The following is a 23,428-nucleotide window of genomic DNA, read 5'->3' as shown; positions in this document are numbered from 1 at the left end:
AACCTACCTCTAAGTGTTTGGCCAACAAGGGATTCATCATGCAAACTTGATTCTCAACCATGGAAAATGCAAAATAATGCATAGGAAAGGTAGATCACAAGCTAGAATTGAAAAATCTTACCTTTTGTCACTTGATTCTTTGAAATTTTGTGAATTTTCTCTTGACTTTCTTAGCTAGGTTTTTGTTCTTCTTCTTTTCTTCCCTTTTCTTCCTTTGGCCGGCCAAGAGAAATGAGTTGGAAGAGTTTATGTGCTGATTTTTAAAGTCAAATATAAATGGATGAAAATTTGACACATGTCACCATTCCGTTGGTCCATGTGTCATACTTACCCATTAAGCAATCTCTCTCCACCATATAAATTTCCTCAATTATCCATGATAATATTGGGTAAAATCCATGTGCTACACAAGTGTTGGGTGATGTAAAATTACAATTTTGCCCTTGGGTGGCAAAATGACTATTTTACCTTTATCCTCGAAAAAATGCCAAAATTAAAATTCTTCACTTCTCAAACTCAAATTATGCTCCAAATGATCAATCTTAGTCAAAAATTTCATTCGACACTCACATCTTAACCTCGAGTGGCAAAATAACCATTTTGCCCCTTGGTCATGAAAATTTTAATTTGACTCCAAATTGGTCCTCGAACTCCGAATCACCATTTTAAGTCATTCTGGGGTTTTAAAATTCTTAATTTCATCTTAAAATCTCTATTTGGACTAGTTCGAGGCTTAATTCAACTTAGTTGCACCACTAGGTACACTACCGACTTTTGACGATTTTTCGAGGCTTTCCAAGTATGCAAGCATTCTGTCAATCACATGAATGACATGGCTAATATTTTATAAAGTTGAGCTTGACATCTTTAGTGTGCAATTGCTTCACTTGTCGATCCAGTATTGCTACTAGTTGCTCTTCAAAAGTTAATCCTTCGTCCAATGGAGCCAAACATAACATAGAATATGTGTGGGGTCCTTAACATACTTTCTCAACATAGACACATGAAAAGTGGGATTCACTCGAGCTAGGTCCATTGGTAAAGCTAGTTGATACGCTGTTAACCCAATTCGTTCCAAGATCTCGAAAGGTTCAATATATCTTGAACTTAATTTCCCTTTCTTTTCGAATCTTTTACTTCGTTTCAGTGGAAACACCTTTAAAAATACAAAATCTCCCACTTGAAACTCCAAAAGGCGATGCTTATTATCTGCATAAGACTTCTGTCTACTCTGAGATGACTTCAGATGTTCCCTCACTAAACTCACCTTTTCAATTGCTTGTTGCACCAAATCAGGACCTAATAATTTCCTTTCTCCCACTTCAAACCATACAATGGGTGATCTACACTTTCGCCCATACAACGCTTCAAAAGAAGCCATTCCAATACTAACTTGGTAGCTGTTATTATATGCGAATTTTGCCAAAGATAACTGTTGATTCTACGTGGTGCCCAAATCCAACACTACTGACCTTAGCATGTCTTCAAGCGTTTGTATCACACGCTCTGACTAACCATTCGTTTGAGGATGATATGTAGTACTGAAGTCTAAATGAGTGCCTAAAGCTTTATGTAAACTTCTCCAAAACTTATTGGTAAACTGTGGCTCTCGATCGGATACTATGGTCACGGGAACTCCATGCAATCGCACGATACAGTCAATGTAAACCTTGGCATATTTAGCTTATCCATAACTAGTCTTTACCGGAATAAAGTGAACAGATTTGGTAAATCAAGCCATTATTACCCAAATCAAATCCTATACCCCTCTGACACGGGGCAATCCAGTCACAAAATCCATAGCCACATGTTCCCATTTTCGTTTGGGAATCGACAGGGGTTGTAGCAAACCTAGGGGTTTCCCATGTTCAACCTTAACTTGTTGACAATTTAGGCACTTGGCTACATATTCAGCTACATCTTTCTTCATGCCTGACCATTAATAAACCATCTTCAAATCGTGATACATCTTGGTGGCTCCTGGATGTACAGTGTAGACATAACGTGAGCTTCCTCCAAAATCTCTTCTCTCAAATGATCTTGATCTGGCACATATGTTCGGAATTCATACTTCAGCAATCCATCATCTGTATGCACAAATTTCTGATCTCGCTCTTCGGATCCCAAGGTTTTCATCACAAATCCATCTTGACCCTAAGCACTGCGAATGAGGTTCAAGATCATTGGTCGTACTCGAAAATGAGCGATAAGGGCACTAAGCCCACCAATATCGATCTTAATCCCCATACTGCCTAAGCTTTGCCATCCTCACACTATACTTCTTCGTTCGGTAGACAAATGTGCCAAACTCCCCATAAACTTCAAACTCAAAGCATCAGCTACCACGTTCGCCCTACTAGGGTGATATTGAATGGTACTATTGTAATCTTTGAGTAATTCCATCCATCAGCGTTGCCTTAAATTGAGATCACGTTGTTGAAATATATACCTTAAACTCTTGTGATCAGTATATATTTCAAACCTTTGCCCGTAAAGATAATGACGCCAAATCTTTAATGCAAATACTATCGCTACCATTTCCAAGTCATGGGTAAGATAGTTTTGCTTGTGCCTCTTAAGTTGCCTTGAGGCGTACACGATAACCCTACCATTTTGCATCAACGCACATCCTAATCCAACTCTTGATGCGTCACAATACACAACATAACCTCTTGGACCATTTGGTAAACTTAAAACTAGTGCTGAAATCAAACACTTTTTCAGTTTTAAGAAATTATCTTCACATTCGTCAGTCCATTCAAATTTAGCTCCCTTTCCCTTCAACTTTGTCAATGGTGTTGCAATTTTTGAGAAATCCTACACAAATCGATGATAATACCCAGCCAATCCCAAAAAACTTTGAACCTCGGTAACCGTACTCGATATTAACCAAGTTTGAATTGATGTAACCTTTTGCGAATCCATATTAATCATTTATTTCGATATTACCTGTTTGAGAAAGCTAACACTCTCTAAACAAAAAGCACACTTAGAGAACTTTGCATACAATTCATGTTCTTGAAGTGCTTGCAACACCATTCTTAAATGTTTTGCATGTTTTTCGGGCCTCCGAGAATACACCAAGGTATCATCGATAAACACCACCATAAATCTATCAAAATAGGTTCGAAACACTCTATTCATTAAATCCATGAAAGTGGCGGGAGCATTAGTTAACCCAAAAGACATTACCAAAAACTCAAAATGCCCGTACCTCATACGGAATGTGGTTTTTGGTATATCCTCTTCCCGAATTCTTAACTAATGATACCCAGAGCGTAAATCAATTTTTGAAAAATATCGCACCCCTTGCAGTTGATCGAATAAATCATCGATCTTGGGAAGTGGGTATTTATTCTTAAGAGTCACACCATTCAACTTTTGATAATCCACACATAACCTCAAGCTTCCATCCTTTTTCTTTACAAATAATACTGGAGCTCCCCAAGGTGAAGTACTTGGACAAATAAATCCCTTTTCCCCTAACTCTTGCAATTGCTCTTGCAGTACTCGCATCTTTGCTGGTGCCAGCAGGTAAGGAACCTCAGATATTAGTTCCATGTCAGGAATCAAATTAATACAAAACTTAACTTCCTTTTCTAGGGGCAACCTTGGAAAATCTTCGGGGAACACATCTTCAAATTCATCAACTATTGGCATTATTTTAATATCCGGAACCTTTTCCTCCATTAACACATCTTCCTTTGCTACTACGCATGCCAAATAATTCTGTTCGGTTTCCACCCTAGTGACTCTTACCAATATTCCTTTATTGCACAGACTCCTATGCCCATAAAAAATAAAGTGGACTTATCTGGGAAACTTAAATTCTATATATTTGCAGTGACAATCGACATTGACGTAGCAATCATAAAACCAATCCATTCCCAATATTGCATCAAATCCCAATGTCATTAATAACACAAAATCCACCAATGTTTCCCAATGATTAATTTGAACTACACAAAACTTATAGACAAACTCCGTCATATAAATTTCTTCTAAAGGAGTGGTCACAACCAAGGTGTCTAACATTATTTCACAAGGTCTATTCAATTTTGACACAAAATTTGAGGAAACAAAATAATGGTTAGCTCCAGGATCAAATAACACCAATGCTTCAAAACCACAAATAAAAAGAGTACCTGTCACCACATCATTAGAAGCAGGCACATCTTACGGACCCCTTTGGCCCATCGATCGACTGTTAGGGCTAGTTATTTCATTACCAAATCCTTGACGATTACTTGCTCCAGAAAAATTTTCACGATGAGGTGGACTACTAAAATGGGGGTTTCTCCTTGACCCTTGAGACCCAGTTGACACTTGCCCTCTATTTTGAACAGTATCCCTTCGACTAGGCCGACTTGACCTTCCAAAAGTCATTTCTCAACTAATGTTCTTTTGACTAGTCTACCCTTCAGTCTTAGTCCTTCCAATAGTTTCACGAAGTGCTCTGGCCTTATACTACCACCCTTTATTAACCAAGCACAATCCACTGTATCAAAATATAAATCAAACTTCTACGGTGCAACAGCTCTAAATAAATACTCAAATAGTCCAGCCATAAACTGATTCACTCTCATTTCTTCAGAAGACACAAGGTATAGGACATATCTAGACAATTATGCAAACTGTACATCATACTTAGATACCGTCATCTTGAGCGTCTACTTCAAGGCCTCAAACTCCTTAGCCTTAGTTGCTCACACATTATGAGTCATCAATCTATTCATAAGGGCTTTATCAAATTCCTTCCACCCAAGCGGACTGGTATCACTAGGTCTACCCCACATGTATGACGTAATCCACTGTTGTGCTACATCCTCAAGACGGAAACTAGCCAATGTTGTTGACCTTGTGCTTGAAGCTCCTAAAGTGTGATAAATCCCTTCCATAGTGTCCAAAAATCTACATGGGTTCTTTCCCAGAGTGGAACTAGTGAATGATGGAGGTTTTAACTTCATAAATGCAGACAACAAAACAGATTCATCTCCTTCGTCATCATTTAAATCATTCTCATCCTCCTCCTCTAACCCTTCCTCCTCTAGCATATTTATATTTGGCTCATAATCCAGATTTTGTGAACTCAAATCCATATACTCTTCAGCCGCACTTGCACATTGCTTAGTAAATTCTGTAAACTGTTGGGTCAAATTTCGCAATCTAATTGCTAATTCATCCAAAGCAGCACTCTCTAGAGTAGGTCTACTAACCCTAGTGTTGTCCATACTAGCACTCATTTGATCACTCGAACTACCATCACTCGAACGTCGAGAACTCCTCTTCCCTTTTGTTCTAGTGCGACCTCGACTTCAAGAGACAAAACTCGTAAGCGCTTATCAGTCGCTCTGAGTGCATTTGGCTCACCCGCAGCCCTTAAAGATGCTCGAGTCCTAGGTGGCATCTCAAACCTAGACATCGACAATCAATTCTCATTATTTAGTTATCTCTTATAATTACACAAGGTAGTTTTTTAAGATGTATAAAGAAGTCTACGCAGCCTCCTGCTTATAATCAGTGCTGCAATCACTAACTATAAGTAAGACTCTACGTCGACCCCACTACTTCGCTGCCTGACACAAGAATTTCTAAGACTCAACTAAACTTAGGACTCTAATACCAAGTCTGTAACGACCTTTTCCCCGATTGTTACCGATGTTCGAAACTTACGAGTGAACTTGCCAAATCTTGAACAACCCTTAGTTGAGATTCTTGTTACTTAGTTTGGATATTTTAATGCGTATACGAGTCGACTTGTAATAATACTGCTGATTACTTAAATCGAATAAAAGGCTGTCATTAATACATAGCGACTAAATAACCATTGTCCAATTCTAGTAAATTTTAAGATAAATTCAAACACACTTAATATTCTTTACACAAACTTAAGGTTTTAGCGATACATCACAAATAAACAAATAATTTTTACAAGTCCAATTGTTTTAAACAACACGACCCTTATGCAGTGGAGCGACTCAAAGTGGAAGTCTAAGAGATGCCATTACCTACGTTGCAGCAAATCAAAATAATGTTGGGGCAATACACTTATACAAATAAGATATAAAATTTGCACTTCACCAAGGTGTCATCATAATATTTAACTATATACTTACTCGCTTCTCCTTTATTTAATAAAAGCACGCGATCCCCACTCACTCCATGTTTCTTCAAAATTCTTCTTTACTTTTTCTCCCCCACTTAGACTAGTCATATAGTCCTCCTTCATGACTAATTGCAGCAATAGATAAAATATTAATATTTTAATATTATTTTCTTAATAAAATATTATTTTATTCTAAAATATTCTTTTCACCCATTATCATTTTTTGGCACTTAAATTTACATCAATTGACCTTTCGTCTTATCAATAAGGTTTTATTGACTTCTACACTTGGATACGGGGTGTTACAAATACTCCCCCAAACTTGGAACAAAACATTACCCTTAATGTGATAAAAGAAAATTAAAGAAAAAGACAAGGATACTCCCCTACTCCAAAACTACAGTCTACAGGTCTTCCTCATCCTCACCACCAAAATCATGCTCAAAGTTTGAAGCCATAGGCAATGAAGGAAAAGTAGTCATATCCATCCCAATGTGTTCGGCATAGGCTTTCAACATTTATTCAATTGCCTAATTTTACCTTTCGTGATAGTTTAGTTGACGATCAATGTGCTCCATCCATTGAGCAACACTACGTGTGGGGGCTGCTTGTGAAGGTGTGGGAGCGGCTTGTAAGGAACTACCAGCGACCGATGCAGATTCTTCCGATCGCTTAAGAATACCCATGATGATGGAAATTTTTGGTTGTTGCAACTCCTCTTCATCGCTCTAGTGCACACTAACTCTCACACATAATGCAGTGATCAAGGAAGGAAAACTGATACAATCTCGTTTCATTCAACCTATACGTAAGATGGCATGAGAGATAACCTTACCAATGTCAATCGATTTATGCATGACAATGGCATAAACTAGAACGGCTTGATCCCTTGTGACATTACTGATATGAGTGGATAAGAGTAATTGTGTCGCTACAAAGTGTAACCAAACTTTCAGCTCTTTTTTCATGGCACTTCATTTAAATGAAACGGGCTCACCATGTGATGTCTTCCATTGGGCTTCCTCAATACAAAGTGTTGATATAATCCCATTGCAATCCCGATGATCTCCTAAGTACTGCCTATATTCATCATTCTCAATATTGGGAGTTCCAAAAAATGCATTGATAGCTTGGCTGTGAAAAGGGACTTATTTGTCATGGACAAAAGCAACGCCATCAACATGCTAAATCACATTTGCATAAAACTCTCAGACCACAGGCATAACCGCAGCTTCATGTTGGTTACTAAATAGCTGCCAATGTCGGTCTCGAAGCATGTCATGAATCTTTTTATAAGAAAGAATAGGTATATCTATCCCTCGTTCAGGAATTGACACTTTGTTGATCAACGATGTATGATATCTCGCTGAAGTATCGACAAAGATGAACTTCGATCTATCCAAGGCATCACTGGAGCTTGGTCTTGATTGTTTGGGTGCCATTCTTTATGAGAAACGTGAGTGCAAGAGTTAAAGGTGAAAAAAAGGAAAAAAAAACAAGACCCAAGGAGAAAAAATATGTAGAGAGTTGGAATAAAGGAGAATGAGGGATGCAATAATTTATTTTTTTGAAGGAGGATGAATGAAGGAAGATGAGAGTGACGACTAGAGAAGAAGAATGAATGAGAAGCTGCCAAAAAATTGATTTTGTATAGGGGTAGGGCTAGGCCCCAATCCAGCACCGCAAACCTTACTTGTGAGGGCCACGACTTTCACATCGTAACATCTGAAGTGTTCCGCTTCGAGTTTCAGCACCGCAGTGCTCAAACATTTTATTAAAGAATGCTCTCCCCCTTTAATTCAGTGTCACGACTCTCTATTTAAGGGTTGCTATGCTAAAACATTCTATTTCAGACTTGTCTTGCTTCCTTACAAGGCCGCGGCTTTCAATTGAAAGGTTGAGGCTTTGAAATATTTTTTATTATTATTTGTTTTGTTTTTTTTATTTTTTTAAGGAATGCAAACACAGACACCCACTAAAGGAAACATAAATTAATTAAAACAATAAAATTACTAAAAAAATTAAATCAAAAGAAATAAATTATAACTTGAAAATTAAATAGAATAAAGATTAAACTGAGTAAGGTTGAACAGCTTTGGTTGCCTCCCAAGAAGCGCTTCGTTTATAGTCTTTGGCTAGATTGACTTGGACTCTAGGCCATGTCAAGCAAGTGTATTAAGGACTTTTGACAATTAATTTCACCTCTCCAATAATGATTCAATCTTTGTCCATTAGATTGTTCCATGTGGAAGTATCTCATTGACAATGAAAGGATTGGACCACCTCGATTTGAGCTTTCTCAGAAATAATTTCAAGTGAGAATTATGGAGCAACATTGATTGTCTCATCTCGAATCTTCGTTCCACTATCTTCTTATCATGCCATTGCTTTGTTTTCTCTTTATGAAGTTTGGCATTCTCATAAGCTCGAAGGCGAAATTCATCGAGTTTATTTAATTGCAACAACCTTTGCTCACTCGCTACTTGTAAATCAAAGTTTAACTTCTTCACGACCCAATAAACATTGTGCTTAAGTTCCACTGGTAAGTGACAAGCTTTGCCAAACACCAACTTGTATGGAGACATGCCAATTGTGGTCTTATAAGTAGTCCAATATACCCATAGTGCATCATCCAATCTTTTCTTGTGGGACACATTGTTTTCTTCAAAATCCTCTTGATTTCTCTATTTGACACTTCTGCTTGGCCACTAGTTTGAGGATGGCACGTAGTTGCAACCTTGTGTTTAACTCCATATTTTGCCAGAAGTGCATTAAAATACTTGTTGCAAAAATGACTCCCCTCATCACTAATAATTGCCTTTGGGGTGCCAAATCGAGTGAAAATATTCTTCTTGATGAAATCATCACCACCTTTGAGTCATTATGAAGAATGGTTGTTGCTTCAACCCACTTGGAGACATAATCTACAGCAAGCAAGATGTATTTGTTAATGTATGAATATATGAATGGACCCATGAAGTCAATACCCCATACATAAAAAATTTCTATCTCAAGGATGTTGTTGAGAGGTATCTCATGTTGCCTTGAGATATTACCCACTCTTTGCACTTGTCACAATGCAAAACAAAATTATTAATTGTTGAGAGCATCCATAAATAATGTAGGCCAATACAAACCTGATTGGAGGACTTTAGTAGTAGTCCTTGTTCCTCTAAAGTGTCCCTCGCAATCTGAAGAATGGAAATGATGAAGCACACTTTGAATTTATTCATCTGGGACACATTTTTTGAACATCTGGTCTTTACACTGCTTAAACAAGTAAGGCTCATCCCAAAACTAAAATTTAACATCATGCAAAATTTTTTTTTTCTGCTGATAATTTAAATTAGGGGGAATAATATTGCTTACCAAATAATTCACGAAATTAGCATACCAAGGAAGTGATTTCTTACCAACTTAAAGGAATTGTTTGTCAAGAAACGTCTCCTTGATTAAGGTTGAATCTTTACCTTGAGCTTCCATCTCCAACCTTGAGAGGTGGTCTGCCACTTGATTTTCTATTCCTTTTCTGTAACGAATCTCTAGATCAAACTCTTGTAGCAAGAGAATCCACCTTATCAATCTTGGTTTAGCATCTTTCTTGGCAATCAAATATTTGATAGCTGAATGGTCAGTGTACACTATCACCTTTGTCCCCACGAGGTAGGAGTGAAATTTATCAAAAACAAAAACTACAGCCAAAAGCTCATTTTCTGTTGTGGTATAATTTTTCTGGGCCTCATTCAAAGTCTTGCTAGCATAATAAATAGAATGAAAGAAATTATCCTTCTTTTGCCCTAGAACAGCTCCCACTACATAGTTACTTGCATCACACAGTAATTCAAAAGGGAGAGTCTAATCAAGACTAATTATGAGAGGTGTAGATATTAATCTTTTCTTTAATTCATCAAAAGCCACATGACATTTATTATCAAAGTTAAATGGTACATCTTTTTTCGATAAATTGCAAAGTGGTTTAGAAATTTTTGAAAAGTCTTTGATAAATCTTTTATAAAAACCAGCATGACCAAGAAAACTTCTAATACCTTTAACATTTATTAGGGGTGGTAATTGCTCAATTGTTTCAATTTTTACTTTATCTAGCTCAATGCTATAACAAGAGATCTTGTGCCCAAGGACAATACCTTCTCACACCATGAAGTGACTTTTCTCCCAATTAAGCACCAAATTTGTTTCTTCACATCTCTTGAGTACCCTAACAAGATTTAAAAGATAATCATCAAAATTATTTCCAAAAACAAAAAAAACATCCATAAATACCTCTAAACATTTCTTCACCATGTTTGCGAATATGGCCATCATACATCTTTGAAAGGTGGCAGGTGCATTACATAATCTAAGTGGCATTTTTCTAATAGCAAAGGTGTTAGAAGGACATGTAAATGTAGTCTTTTCTTGATCTTCAAGGGCAATAGCAATTTGGTTATAACTAGAATAACCATTTAGAAAGCAATAATATTCCTTACTAGCCAAACGATCCAACATTTGATCAATGAATGAGAGAAGGAAGTGATCTTTTCTTTTAGCTTTGTTGAGCTTGTGGTAGTTCATGCACACTCTCCATCCAGTCACAATTCTTGTTGGAATGAGCTCATTATTGTCATTAGGAACCATAGTCATTCCCCATTTCTTAGGAACATATTGAATTGGACTTACCCATGAGTTCTTTCTTAATGATTTCTTTCTTGACCACTTCTTTCATGATGGGATTCAATTTTCTTTGTTGTTCAATTGTGGTTTTGTGATTTTCCTCAAGGAGAATTTTGTGCCTACAAAAAAGGGGCTAATTCCATTAATATCAGCTATAGTCCACCCTATTGCTTTCTTGAATTTTCAAAATGTTCTTAATAACTTCTCCTCTTGCATGTTAGTAAGAGAAGCTAAAATAATAACTGGAAGAGTAGAAGGTTTTCCAAGAAAAACATACCTCAAGTGTGTAGGCAGAGGTTTAAGTTCCAAAGTAAGTGGAGTTCCAAAATAGCTAACATCAAAGAAGTTGATCTAAAGACTCAAGTTTATGATTAGTTCTAAGTCTGGAGTGAGCATTTAACAAATTTGAATATTCAATAAATTCATCGTCATCCTTATCAGAATTAACAACTAAACATGCTTCAAGAGGATCATTGGGATATTTTTCTAAGAAAATATTTTGTGCAAAGTCATTTACCACACTCACAGAAAAACAGTCTTCAGATGTCATAAGCAATTTTAAAGCTTTGAAAATATTAAATGTTACCTGTTGGTCTTGAACTATCAAAGTGAGCTCACCTTTTTCAACATCAATCAAAGCTCTAGTAGTTGCTAAGAATGGCCTCCCAAGGATGATTGGAATTTGCCTATCTTCTTCCATGTCAAGAATTATAAAATCAACTGGAAAAATAAATTTATCTACCTGGACAAGAACATCTTCAATAATTCCCCTTGGGTACACATAAGAGCATCAGCCTGTTGCAAAGTAACAGAAGTGGGTTTGCAAAAAATAAATTACCAATAGTGTAAGGGATTGTGAAACTACCTGGATCTTTGAGTTTGTGTGGCAGTTTATTTTAGAGAATTACACTACACTCTTCTGTAAGAGAGACAGTTTCAAACTCACCTAGCTTTCTCTTTTTGGAGAGGATGTCTTTTAAGAACTTGACATAGTTAGGCATTTGTTCTAGAGCTTTAGCAAAAGGAATGTTTATGTGTAATTTCTTGAAGACATTGATGAACTTTTGAAATTGCTTTTCAAGTTTTTGCTTTTGGAGCCTTTAGGGAAAATGTGGTGAAGGATGGATGACTTGAGAAGTTCTTTGATTTTCAGCCTTGTCATTTTCTTTCTGTTCAACTTCAATCTCTTTCTCACACATTCCTTCCTTATCAACATGTTCATTATTAGATTCGATTGCTTTTTCATTCACCCCCTTAATTTCTTTTCCACTCCTTAAAGTGATTGCTTGGCATTGTTCCTTACCTTTAGGATTGATTTGTGTGTCACTGGTAAAGAACCTTGAGGTCTATTGTTGATGAAATTTGCAAGTTATCCCATTTAGGTCTCAAGATTTCTCAAGGAGGCTCCTTGACTTTGAATTATAGCATCAGTCTTTTATATATTACAAGATAAGTTCTTCCACTTGGGACTTTTTTTCAAAAATTGATGGTCTAGCTTGCTGTTGAAAACTAAAAGGCATGATGGGTTTTGGATTTGAAGGCCCTGCATTGTTCTTCCATGAAAAGTTGAGATGGTTTCACTAGCCAAGATTATAAGTATTGGAGTATGGATTATTTTTCTATCTATTGAAGTTCCCCACAAATTGGACTAATTCAAAATTGTAAGGACATTGATCATTCGAATGGCCATCTCCACATATCTCACAAACTACAAATGAATTTTGAACTGCATGAACTTTCAGTGTGTCAAACTTCTTGGACAATGTAGCCACTTACACAGCTACTTGAGCAGTTAAGGTGCCAAGTGCATCAATTGCATAAGCTCCAACAACTTTTCTCGAACTCTACCTTTCTGAAGGCCATTGGTAATTATTTGAGGCCATCTCTTCCAACAGATTATAAGCATTTATAGCATTCCTACTTATTAATGCCCCACTGGTAGTAGCATCAATTGTGGTTTTTATTAACCTAACTAGCCCATTGTAAAATGTCTAAACTTGCAACCAATCAGGAATCCCATGTTGTGGACATCTTCTCAGTAGTTCTTTAAACCTCTCCCAAGCTTCATACAAGGACTCACCATCAAATTGTGTGAATGAGGTGATATTGTTCCTCATCTTTGCAATCTTGGCTAGCGGGAAAAATTTTGCTAAAAACTTTAGAGCCAAGTCTTCCCATGTAGTGATAGACCCATTAAGTAGTGAATTAAGCCAGCTCTTTGCTTTATCCTTCAAAGAATACGAAAACAATCTCAATCTAATAGCATCATCAATTACTCAATTATATTTAAAGGTATCGCAAATCTCTAGGAAATTTATCAAATGAGAAATAGGATTGTCACAACCCAATTTTTGAGCCATGACCGGCGCAAGGGCCCAATGGGCTCAGCCCACTAAGCCCAAGCAAGCCTATTTATATAATCTTATACATTAATCCATATTTCTTAAAAATCCAAAATTCGTAGTGTTCAAATATAGTTCCTTTGAAAACAACTTACAGAACCCAATCATGCATTCATAATGGCATCATCAACCATTATATACATATATAGATTAGCAAATGAATCTTAACATTTCACATCAAGTATTCAGATACACATAATTGGACCTTGATTGTCAGCGGAGTGACTCTGGGCACGGTTGCTAACATCTAATGTCATGGTAAACCTACCGAGCAATGGATAGGGAGGAGCACCTCGTCCTAGGATCCAATCACCTTTAACTTAGGAAACCTAAAACATAAGGTTTAAAAATGTGAGAACAAACTCAGTGAGTGAACATAGGAAGGGAACAAGCAACGTTTAGGAAAGTTTAGAAAACATGATGCACTTAAGTTCAAAACTATGCAATTTAGTTTATTTCTATTTAAAAACCCCTCATTCAAACCCTTGGTCATTTAGTCACTTAATGACGAAAGACTCATGAACAACAAAGAAGTTGAGAAGTGAAAACTTTAGTAGAATTCAAGCAAGTCAAGCATAATAGATTGACTCTCACCGCAGCGAAAAGGCATTCTCACTGCAACAAAATTCTGGCCAGATAAAATCCAAGGGGCTTTACTGCCACCGAAAAAATCCACTCATGCCACATTGCACATTAAATTGAACACATTGATAATACTCAAGTTCTCAACAGTCAATGCAATCACATATTAAATCCAAACATCTTTATATAGTAAATATGTATATATATAAGAACATACACCACCATCTCACCCAGCTCATGTGCATCCCCCCACATCGTGCACATAGCCGGAGTCATCATGTGCATCCCCTCACATCGTGCACAAGCAATACCATTGCTTTATGCATCCCCCTACATCATGCACAAGCGATATCATCATCGTGTGCATCCCCCCACATCGTGGACAGCTAATGCCATCTTGTGCATCCCCCCATATCGTGCACACGGGCAATATCACCATCCATCTCCCTCACCACCGTCATCACCGGCAGGTGCACACTCACCCCACACATGCACGGTTGCATTTTGTCATACAATGTACTATTTATGACATAGTATATATATATATATATATATCAATATTATATAGAAACACATGGATTTATCACACTATCCATTTCATAACATAAAAACATTCCATAAGGGCTTGTTCCCGTGCAAGTTTTTAAAGAAAAACCAATAAAATGTTTTAGGGGATTCAATCAAACATAAATGTGTATATCCCAGAACATTTTAATGCAAGTTCACTCACCTGGCAACAACGAGATATTAAGTCGCTATTTGTTCAGAGGTGTCTCTAGCTATTTTCACTGGCCGGTCGCTCGTTATTTCCCCCGGCATAGTACCACAATACTCTAACTTTACCTTTGCACTTCCTAGCAACCATACAAATGCAATACCTTTAGTGTACGTCATTTCTACTTCTCTTTTTCCTTCCATCATGAATCTTTATTCAACTAACTTATATCTTGACACATATTTACCAAAGTTGCCTATATCCTTTACTTGCGTAATTCTTTAGATTATAGATACTGGTAACTTATTTATAACTCTAACATATATATTAACCTTGTTTAAGGATATTTATCAAGTTTAGCCATCATTTCCACAACAATTAGCTAACATATGACAGCAAATACAAATTTACTTCCATCAAACACTTTCTAAGTTTAGATGTAACACTATTCTCATTTACATGTTGCCATCAAGCATAACATCAATATCCATTCATACGCACCAACATCTATAACCTTTTAAGCTTTTCCTAACAACACATATATCCACACAATTCATTTCTTTTCCAACTTCCAATTAATATAATTACCTTCCAATCATACCCATGACACAACAATAACACTACATATTGCACACAACCATTCTCACCATAGTAAACCAATCATAGACTTCAAATTATAGAATGAAGCTTACCACTTGGTTTTAGCTTGGATTTCACCCAACAAAGTTCATAATTCCCTTACCCCCATGGCCACCATAGCTGCCACAAAATGATTCACTCATTATTTTTTCCAAGAATTTAACCAACCATGAATTTAAAACACAAAAATCCTTATCTTAGCTTGCTTGAATTACAAAACCAAGCTTTTTCATCCTTTCTCTCTTTTTCTTTCTTCTTCTCCTAGGGTTTAGATGTGCTGAAAATTGGGGTTAAAAGCTCCAGGTTTAATGCGCAAGAAGTTTGGAGAAGAAAGAAGTAAGAAAAGAAAGGAAATGAGAAGAAACAAGGAACATCACATGAAAACAATTTGATTTTAATGAACTTGACATGAAAATGGCGTTGGAAGCTTCAAGAAGAAGAAGAAAATATCTTGCTGGAGGAGATAAGGATGGTTTTGGCTGATAAAGATGAGAGTCAAAGCTTCATTTGAAAGCTTTGACCAAACTTTGTGCAAAATTATCGTTTTGCCCTCCAGTTTCTTCTCTTTTTAATTTAGTCCTCTTAACACTCATTTAACTCCAATTTCCTTGTATTATCTTCTTCTACACATGAACAAGATCGAGTGGTACAAGATTGAGTGTTAAATACAAATGCAAAGTGTAGGCATTTAAGTGTAGACAAGTGCAGTGAAGCTTTTCTGGTTTTTCTACTTTCTATAGCTCAAATCTCATTCAAGGCTTCTCAAAACTCGTTTCTAATTGTTGGAAGACCCTTTTGTACTTGGAGATGCAACTTTGATGGTAGTTTGACAGTTTATGGCTGTTAACAGTTGAGGATGAGTTTTAGCCGTTAATCTGTCTTGTAGTGCTCTAGTTCAAATTGCAGACAGAGAGCTCTTAGTCGACTGACTTTGTCGACTAAGTTGATTCTGTTTCTGATTTGCAGATCTTGGCAGAAAGTAGTTAGTCTACTGTCTTGGTCGACTAAGTTGATTCTGTTTCTCAAACTCTTCAGCCCACCATTTCTTCAATTTGAAACTTTGATCAACCAACATTCTTCCTTGTTTCACCAATAAGCTTCCTTTTTGTTAGACAGTTACATCTTGTTGATTTTATCCCTCTTTTTCTTTCAAAAATATTCTTTGGAGAGTTAGTAAATTAATTTCATATATTAATTTCCTGCACACTCAAGTAAAGGTATTAGACACACATAAATGGGAGTGTTTTATTATCATCAAAAACTAATGGAGCCAACACAATTCAATTCCACTAAAAATAAGTAAGAAAGAGATTAAAAATTCAGATTACATGTGAGTTCAATTGCAATCCTAGAAAAAGAAAATTAGCTACTCATGATTGCAAACACAAATAGCATTATATAAAATTCAACCATTGCGAGTAACAAGAAAAGTAAAAGCTAAGGAAGAAAACAAAACAAATATTTGTTGCTTTTCTCCCCAATTTTCAGCCTCAACTTCTAGCTTCTTGAATCTCCAAAAGTTGTCAAACCTAATATTCTTAAAAATATCCTATTTATACGAATAAACTTAATCTATAGTTCCCACCTATGATTTAATTGGGCTTAAAAGTGTAATGAGAGGCCCAATCATCAATTGTCAGTCTTTAAAAATTACAATTCCAGCCACAATACGTCCAGCCTTTTTCCAGAGTCATTTTCTCTATCTTCAATGCAGAACTGCATAAAGTAATCCACATAAAAGTTGTAGCTCTGTCTCTTAGCTTTCCAGGAGTTCAAGAATCGCATCATTTGGAGTTCTGTAGCATGAGTTATGGTCAAAACACTGAAGCATATGCAAGCAAACTTCCGGGTCTTTTAACACCTTATTTTCCAAAATTAAGCTCAATTTCTTTAGTTCCTAAAAAAAATATAAAAATTAATAAATAATAATCAAATTAAAAGAAATAAAATTAAATTAAAATAACTGACTTAAAAATAAACTAATTATAAAAACAACTAAAAATAACTAAATTATAATTGAAAATTAAGGACTTAGTTAATATTTAATAACAAAATTGGACTAAAATAATTCTATAAAATAGAATTATCAATAAACTTAATTCAAAACTATTTAAATAAACATATAATTGACTATAAAGACTCAATAATCAATATTAGACAGGAAAATTATTTTCAAAACTTGTGAAAGAGGTTCCAAAGAAAACTTTGATGATTAAACCAATCTTGAGCAAGTTTACACAATCAAAGATATGCCAAAGATCATTTTTAAAAAACTTAAAACATTTTCAAAATGTAAATAAAAAATTTGATTTTCATTATAATATGATTTGGTTTGACTTTTTTTCTAAAATAGAAATCAAAATTTACAACTTGGTTTAGATTATCCTTTTTATTTTGGCTTGTTGATTTGGTTAAGTCATATATAAGACTAATTTTTCAAAGGCATGGTAATAGGTAAGACCTTAAGATACCAGAAAGATAGAGAAATAATAGCATGGAGGTGATATGAAATTTTTTTAAAAAAAGCTTTGCTATTAATGACAATTCTTGCATTGATATGAGGGCATGAATCTTTTAATTACAACAAAAGGTAGATGAATTGTCTTGTTTGCTCGGACAAGATGTACATATAATTACTCTAATTTGTCTAAACTCTTAATCTTATAAAAAGTTTTTTGGGACATGGACAAGTGATATAAAAAAAGTGAAAAAAGCCAGTAAGAACTTATAGTTTTATCTTGCAATTGTTGATAACTAGAGTTACGTTTATGTAGAAGGTCATCATCTGGTTCATATTTGAGATCAATGACACATCCTTTTACACATAAATCAGAAAGTACAGCTCACTTGATTACCATCTTCAAATTTACTCAAAAATCTCCATAAATTAAACTAATAAATGTTGTTCTTGGCTTTAGGAATTCCAACGAAACATTTACGATAGATCCACTTAGTATCTTTGGTCTTGTTGACAATCTTAATACATGATAGAAAATCAAATATTTTATTGTCTTCAGCAAAAAGAATGGCCACAAAGTTTAGATAGCCAATATGTTGACCAGAGCTTCGGGCCACTACAAATGAAATTTTGTTCCCGACAACATGATGGCTACCGCTGCACCTATCCTTCGGAAAGCTGTATTTATCATAGATGCTAATTATTCCGCAATCATAAAACACCTATAACAATATTAAATTAATTATAAGTTATAAAAAGAAAGAAAAGAATAATAAGCAGAAAACGTTAGAAAGGAAATCAAGGAAACATGAGGGGAAGCAATCATTTTTTATTTCTCTAAATAATTGTCAATTTGCACTTTTATATTTCCGCTAGAGCCCAATTTGAGTAACTCTTTATTTACTTTCAACTCAATCTCTCTCCAAGTATCTTCATTGTCTAAAAGATGTGAGAAATTGATATGCTATTATTATACAATTTTAATCATCAAATATTATGTTTCCATGAGAATTCCTGTATAAATAAATTGAATTTAGAAATACAATAAATCAAGCCCTTATAGATATAATACAATGGTGCAAAAAAATGGTTAAATTTTACAATTAGCATCCAACTTAAAATTAATATTATTAATTTACAAGACTCATGCTCAAATAATAGGAAAAAGGATGAGAATACATGAGAAAGTGCTACATCTAATTTATGTAGCTTAAGATCATATGTATACAACTATGGACAATATTATAAGTGAAAAGGTCACTGTTAAGGAGGAGAGATCTCATAATTTTAAGAACCAAGAACTAGATTATGGCAAACTTATAAGTAAGGGCCCTATGAGGTGTCTTTTCTTAAAAGAACAAAATCACAACAGTGGATCTCAAAATGGATAATATCTCATGATCGAACGCAATCCAACAACTCTAAGATTAACAAAGGGCTTTGCTTGTGAGACTCCTATACTTTGCCCCTCAAACTTTGCCCCTCAAAGAAAACATAATCTACTCTCGTTTGGGGGTTAGCGTTGAGGGGAAAAGATTTCACATCTTTTTTTTTTTTTTCAGAAAGCTAGGATCCACATCTTTAAGAGCCAAAGCTTAGATTTTACTTTATAAATAAGGGCATGTTCCCTCATAAGGTGCCTTTTTTTCAAAATGATAATATTGTTAGTGTAGGCCCTAAAAGGAACAATACCTTATAACATTGTCTAGTCCAACAATCCTAACATCATCCGTTCTTATTATATTTATGGCTATACTCAACCTAAAGTGATTTGTAAATTATATTGATTTAAAGCAAGCATCTATAGTTGTTTATAGGATAGACCAAGTCTAATTAACAATTCAAAACCTTAAGCTTGGGCAACAAGGCCTATTAATTTTACTATTTATTATTTTAAATATTAAAAATATTTTTATATTAATATTTTAAATAAATTTAAAAATAAAAATAGAAACTATATAAATATATATTTTTATTAAAATAGTATCTTCAAATTGAATTTGACCCTAAAAATTGAAGCTTGAGCTTGAGCTCGAGACCAATTGAGCGTAGCATTCAAGCCTAGATGGAAAGTTTAGTGCTTGAATGTATTTACTACAATGTCAAGCATGACGACTATCTTCTAACTTTTCTTCTTGGGTCATGAGCCAAGGTGGTGCACTCTCATTTCATTTTTTTTTAATTTAAAATCATCAAATATACTTTTTTATATATTTTTTTTTATGGATTTTACAAGTGAAAAAAAAATCACAACATAAGTAACTATGACCTAAAATTTTGAATTATCAAATTAATTACAAAATATAATTAACTTTGCGGGGTTACTAGTTAAATTACTTGATTACATAAAAAGTTCATAATTAGATATAATCCGATGTATATAAAAAATAGTTTTTTGTTTTCAAATATTAATAGATTAATGTAAAACATTTCCATGAAGATAGCAAGTTATAAATAAAACTATTGATATCTATACTATATATAAAAGGGGGATCCGATGGTACTGTTTCAATTCCCTTCAATTGTATGCTCAATTGAATGACAAGTGTCGTTCAATTGGATGCTCTATTTTTTTTTCTGGCATCCAAATGACAACTTTTTGAGAATGTTAATTGATGTCCTCTACCCCTTTCTTTGATCAAAACGACACCATTTTGCTCCTTTAGTGTGGCTAGATTGTTTTTTCCTGTCATTAGCTGAGGACAGTGAAGCATTTTAGGGAATTTTTTTTCCTTCTGTTTGGGTTCAAGGAAAAGGCAACAACAATAGCAAGGGAGTCATTTTAGGTTTTTTTTTGTTCCATTTGTATCCAACGAAAGGAGAAGAAGAATAGGAAGATAGGGACAGTCGGAAGTTATTGACAAAAGAAAGAAGGAAGACAAAAAATGTTGAAGAGGAAGTGATGAAGAGCGATAATGGTTGAAAGTTTTAAAGGAAGCAAAGGAGAGAGGAATATGATTGTTTTTGGTTACGTAATGGGGAAAGAAAAGGCAATCAATTGTTTTGGTTGATTGGGAGGAGAGTGGGCGAAGAAGGAACGAAAAATTCTTCAATTTCTCGAGGGAAAATTGCTATGAGGCGGGGGTCGATTGTGATGGCTGGGACAACATAGTGAAAAGAGGAAAAAGAAAAAAAAGCAACAAAGCGCTTAAAAGAAGGAAATGGAAGAGAAAGTAGAGAGGTGACAAATCGAATAGATTTTTGAGCTGGATGATCAGGAGTTATAGATCCAAGAAGTGGAAGGTCTTTCAGAATCATTCGATGATAATCATGACGGGACGTAAGCACTCCAACCATATCATCTTTTTTTGCATCATATGATTTGCTGTTTGCCATGGCAATTACAATTTATTGTCATTTTATCACAGTCTCCTTAATTTTGGTTGGACTGAGGGAGTGGTTTAGGAAATATTAAATTTATTAATATTGCAGACTAAACTCTTTTTGAAGCTGATTTTATTGTTTTTTCTATTTTATTTTTGAACATTTAGTCATTTAGTGAAAAAACAAATGCTACGCTTAATTATTGAACGGTATTTAGTTTGAATTAAAGCATTTTTTAGATTTTGTTGAGTTTGATTGCTACGGTTTGTTATTGATATCTAACTTTGTTTTTTCATACTATAGTGGCGTTTCTTGAAATAACAAGTTTACTTGCAATACCGATTTGACTTCCTTACATTCATATATGGGTGGTAATCATTCTCTCTATTTTACCATTATAAAGATTTTCGTCAGTTTTATGCAAATAGTTTCAGATTGAGTTTTGTCCAATAGATATGGTGGAGGTTGATAATACACGGCACAGTTTTGCCTTTTGGGAAGGGAGTGCCATCTTGAACTTGCCATTGTTTTATTTTCAAGGTTTTTACATATTCCATTTATTTTTGGTTCACATCGCTTGATATAAGTTGTGATTATATGTGTTCATAAATTGTGGTTCTAGCAGTATTAGTTCATCATATTTAACTTATTTTACAGATTTTGATTCATGTGCCATTGTGAGAGGTTGGGTTTGGCTGTTAGAATTTTGTTAGCTTTTGAAACTATGTCGTTTTGATCATTGGAAACAAGAAAAGGATAAAGTATATGCAGATTTATATCCTCTTACTTGATCATGTCAATTGTCAGTTGGCTTGACTTTTTGTCTAACTTTTATGGTAATGCTGGGACTGCTATTGACCGGTTATTTGAGTTTGTGCCACTATTTTTTCAGTTCTTTGAATTCTTTTGTCTTTTTGTATTATAAATATTATGCTGATTTCTTTTTGTTTATAAAAGACATGTTTAGCTTCTGGAATACTCTTTGCTTTTCTTGGTTTATCTACATTCTGGTCTTTGGTTTTTATCTATTTGTTAGTATATTTTGTATGTACATATTACAACAATGTATATGAAAAAAATCAACAGATAATATCACAATGACAAAATTTTGTATGCTACTATTTTGCCACTACTATCAATATCTCTACGGCATTTTTGTATGCATATTTCAAGAACTACATAAACACCTCTTACTCTACAAATATGTAATACACAATTTCTATTACTTCTGTTCTTCAAACACTCCAATTCTCCACAAATGTACAAATTTCTTTTCTCCTCTATATGCAATCAACTATTATGTATGAAAACTAATTTACTTCATAAATATCTTTCTATTATTGAAAAATTTTTCATCTAATTAACACCCCGCAGCATCGCGTGGGCTGTCTTTCTAGTATAAAGTAAAGCCAAAACAAGGGTTTTTATAAATACTATTACTTAAAGTCGTACCTTGATAGTATAGTCGGGAGTCATCTTCATATATAGCCTTTTTCTCTGATACATATGTAACACCAAATTCTATTATGTCCAAAATAGAAGACAGTAATTTACAGCTCACCAAGTCACCAGTTTCTATCTGATAGTCTTTTACTGGCCAGTGGATTAGCTATAGATTGTGTTATTGTTGGTTTTAGGAATTTCAATGAAATTTGATAAATAAGCCCACATCAACTCCTTAGTCTCATTAACAATATACATTGATGGTGGAAATTCAAAAATATCATCACTTATGAGAGAATATTCGATTTATAAGTTCAACCAATTAACTTTATCACTCAGGATTTTGTCGTAATGAAAAACAAATTTTAGATCCTTTACAGTGATGCTCAAACGAGATTGGAACCCCACTTTTGGAAAGAAAACAGCTAGTTATGCGACCCTCATGAAATACCTGAAATAGTGAATGTCACGACCCGGAACTCCCATCGAGCCCGTGACAACCGCCGCGACGTCCCGATAGGCACTCATTACCCCGAATGCCGATCGAAACCCCGCAAGGCTTAGCATCAGCTTCTGCATCTCCCTAGTGAGCGATAGTTATTAAATCTCACATTTAAAAAAAAATCATAAGTTCTTTCCAAATCAAAACAATAAAATATTACTTTCTGGCTCACAGAGGCATTTTCGTCATTTTTCTTCGAAAATACCAAAACTCGCCAAAAACATGGTGTAAAAGCTAAATATATTCATACATATTTTAAATTAAATAACTGAAGAATAAAATTACTTTTACAGTGACACGTGGGCCCCCAAATAACTGAGAAGGTTTAAGTCTATAACCTTGCTTTCTAGGATGCAACTCCGAAATTTACTTCTCGATGCAATTGACAGTCTACTGCCTATTCTGAGCCTGAAAAATGTATAGGAAGAAGGGGTGAGATTATAAAATCTCAGTGAGTAGACAGACATCATCAAAATAATCTAAAGCCGAGTAATAGGAGACAATTAAAATAATTTATCCCAACCCATATAAATAATTGGATTTCATCCAACTACTCAACATGGCTTATGCACTTTTCAAAAACTTG

General features: G+C 34.8%; 1 non-coding gene and 1 pseudogene across 1 annotated transcript; one reads left to right on the top strand and one right to left on the bottom strand.

Moving 5' to 3' along the window:
- Positions 1-5,239: 5,239 nt before the first annotated feature.
- Positions 5,240-23,428, bottom strand: part of LOC148762137 (uncharacterized) — a 69,119-nt pseudogene continuing 50,930 nt past the window's right edge.
- Positions 12,791-12,897, top strand: LOC148762142 (small nucleolar RNA R71). Its single transcript, XR_016027290.1, has one exon. It is a non-coding gene; the product is annotated as a small nucleolar RNA R71 (small nucleolar RNA).

Source organism: Theobroma cacao, chromosome 6 (assembly GCF_053813885.1).
Source record: "Theobroma cacao isolate CCN51 chromosome 6, ASM5381388v1, whole genome shotgun sequence".
In the NCBI taxonomy this organism is placed as follows: Eukaryota; Viridiplantae; Streptophyta; class Magnoliopsida; order Malvales; family Malvaceae; genus Theobroma; species Theobroma cacao.
The sequence above is the reverse complement of the archived record's forward strand: the minus strand, read 5'-3'. Positions and strand labels throughout refer to the sequence as shown.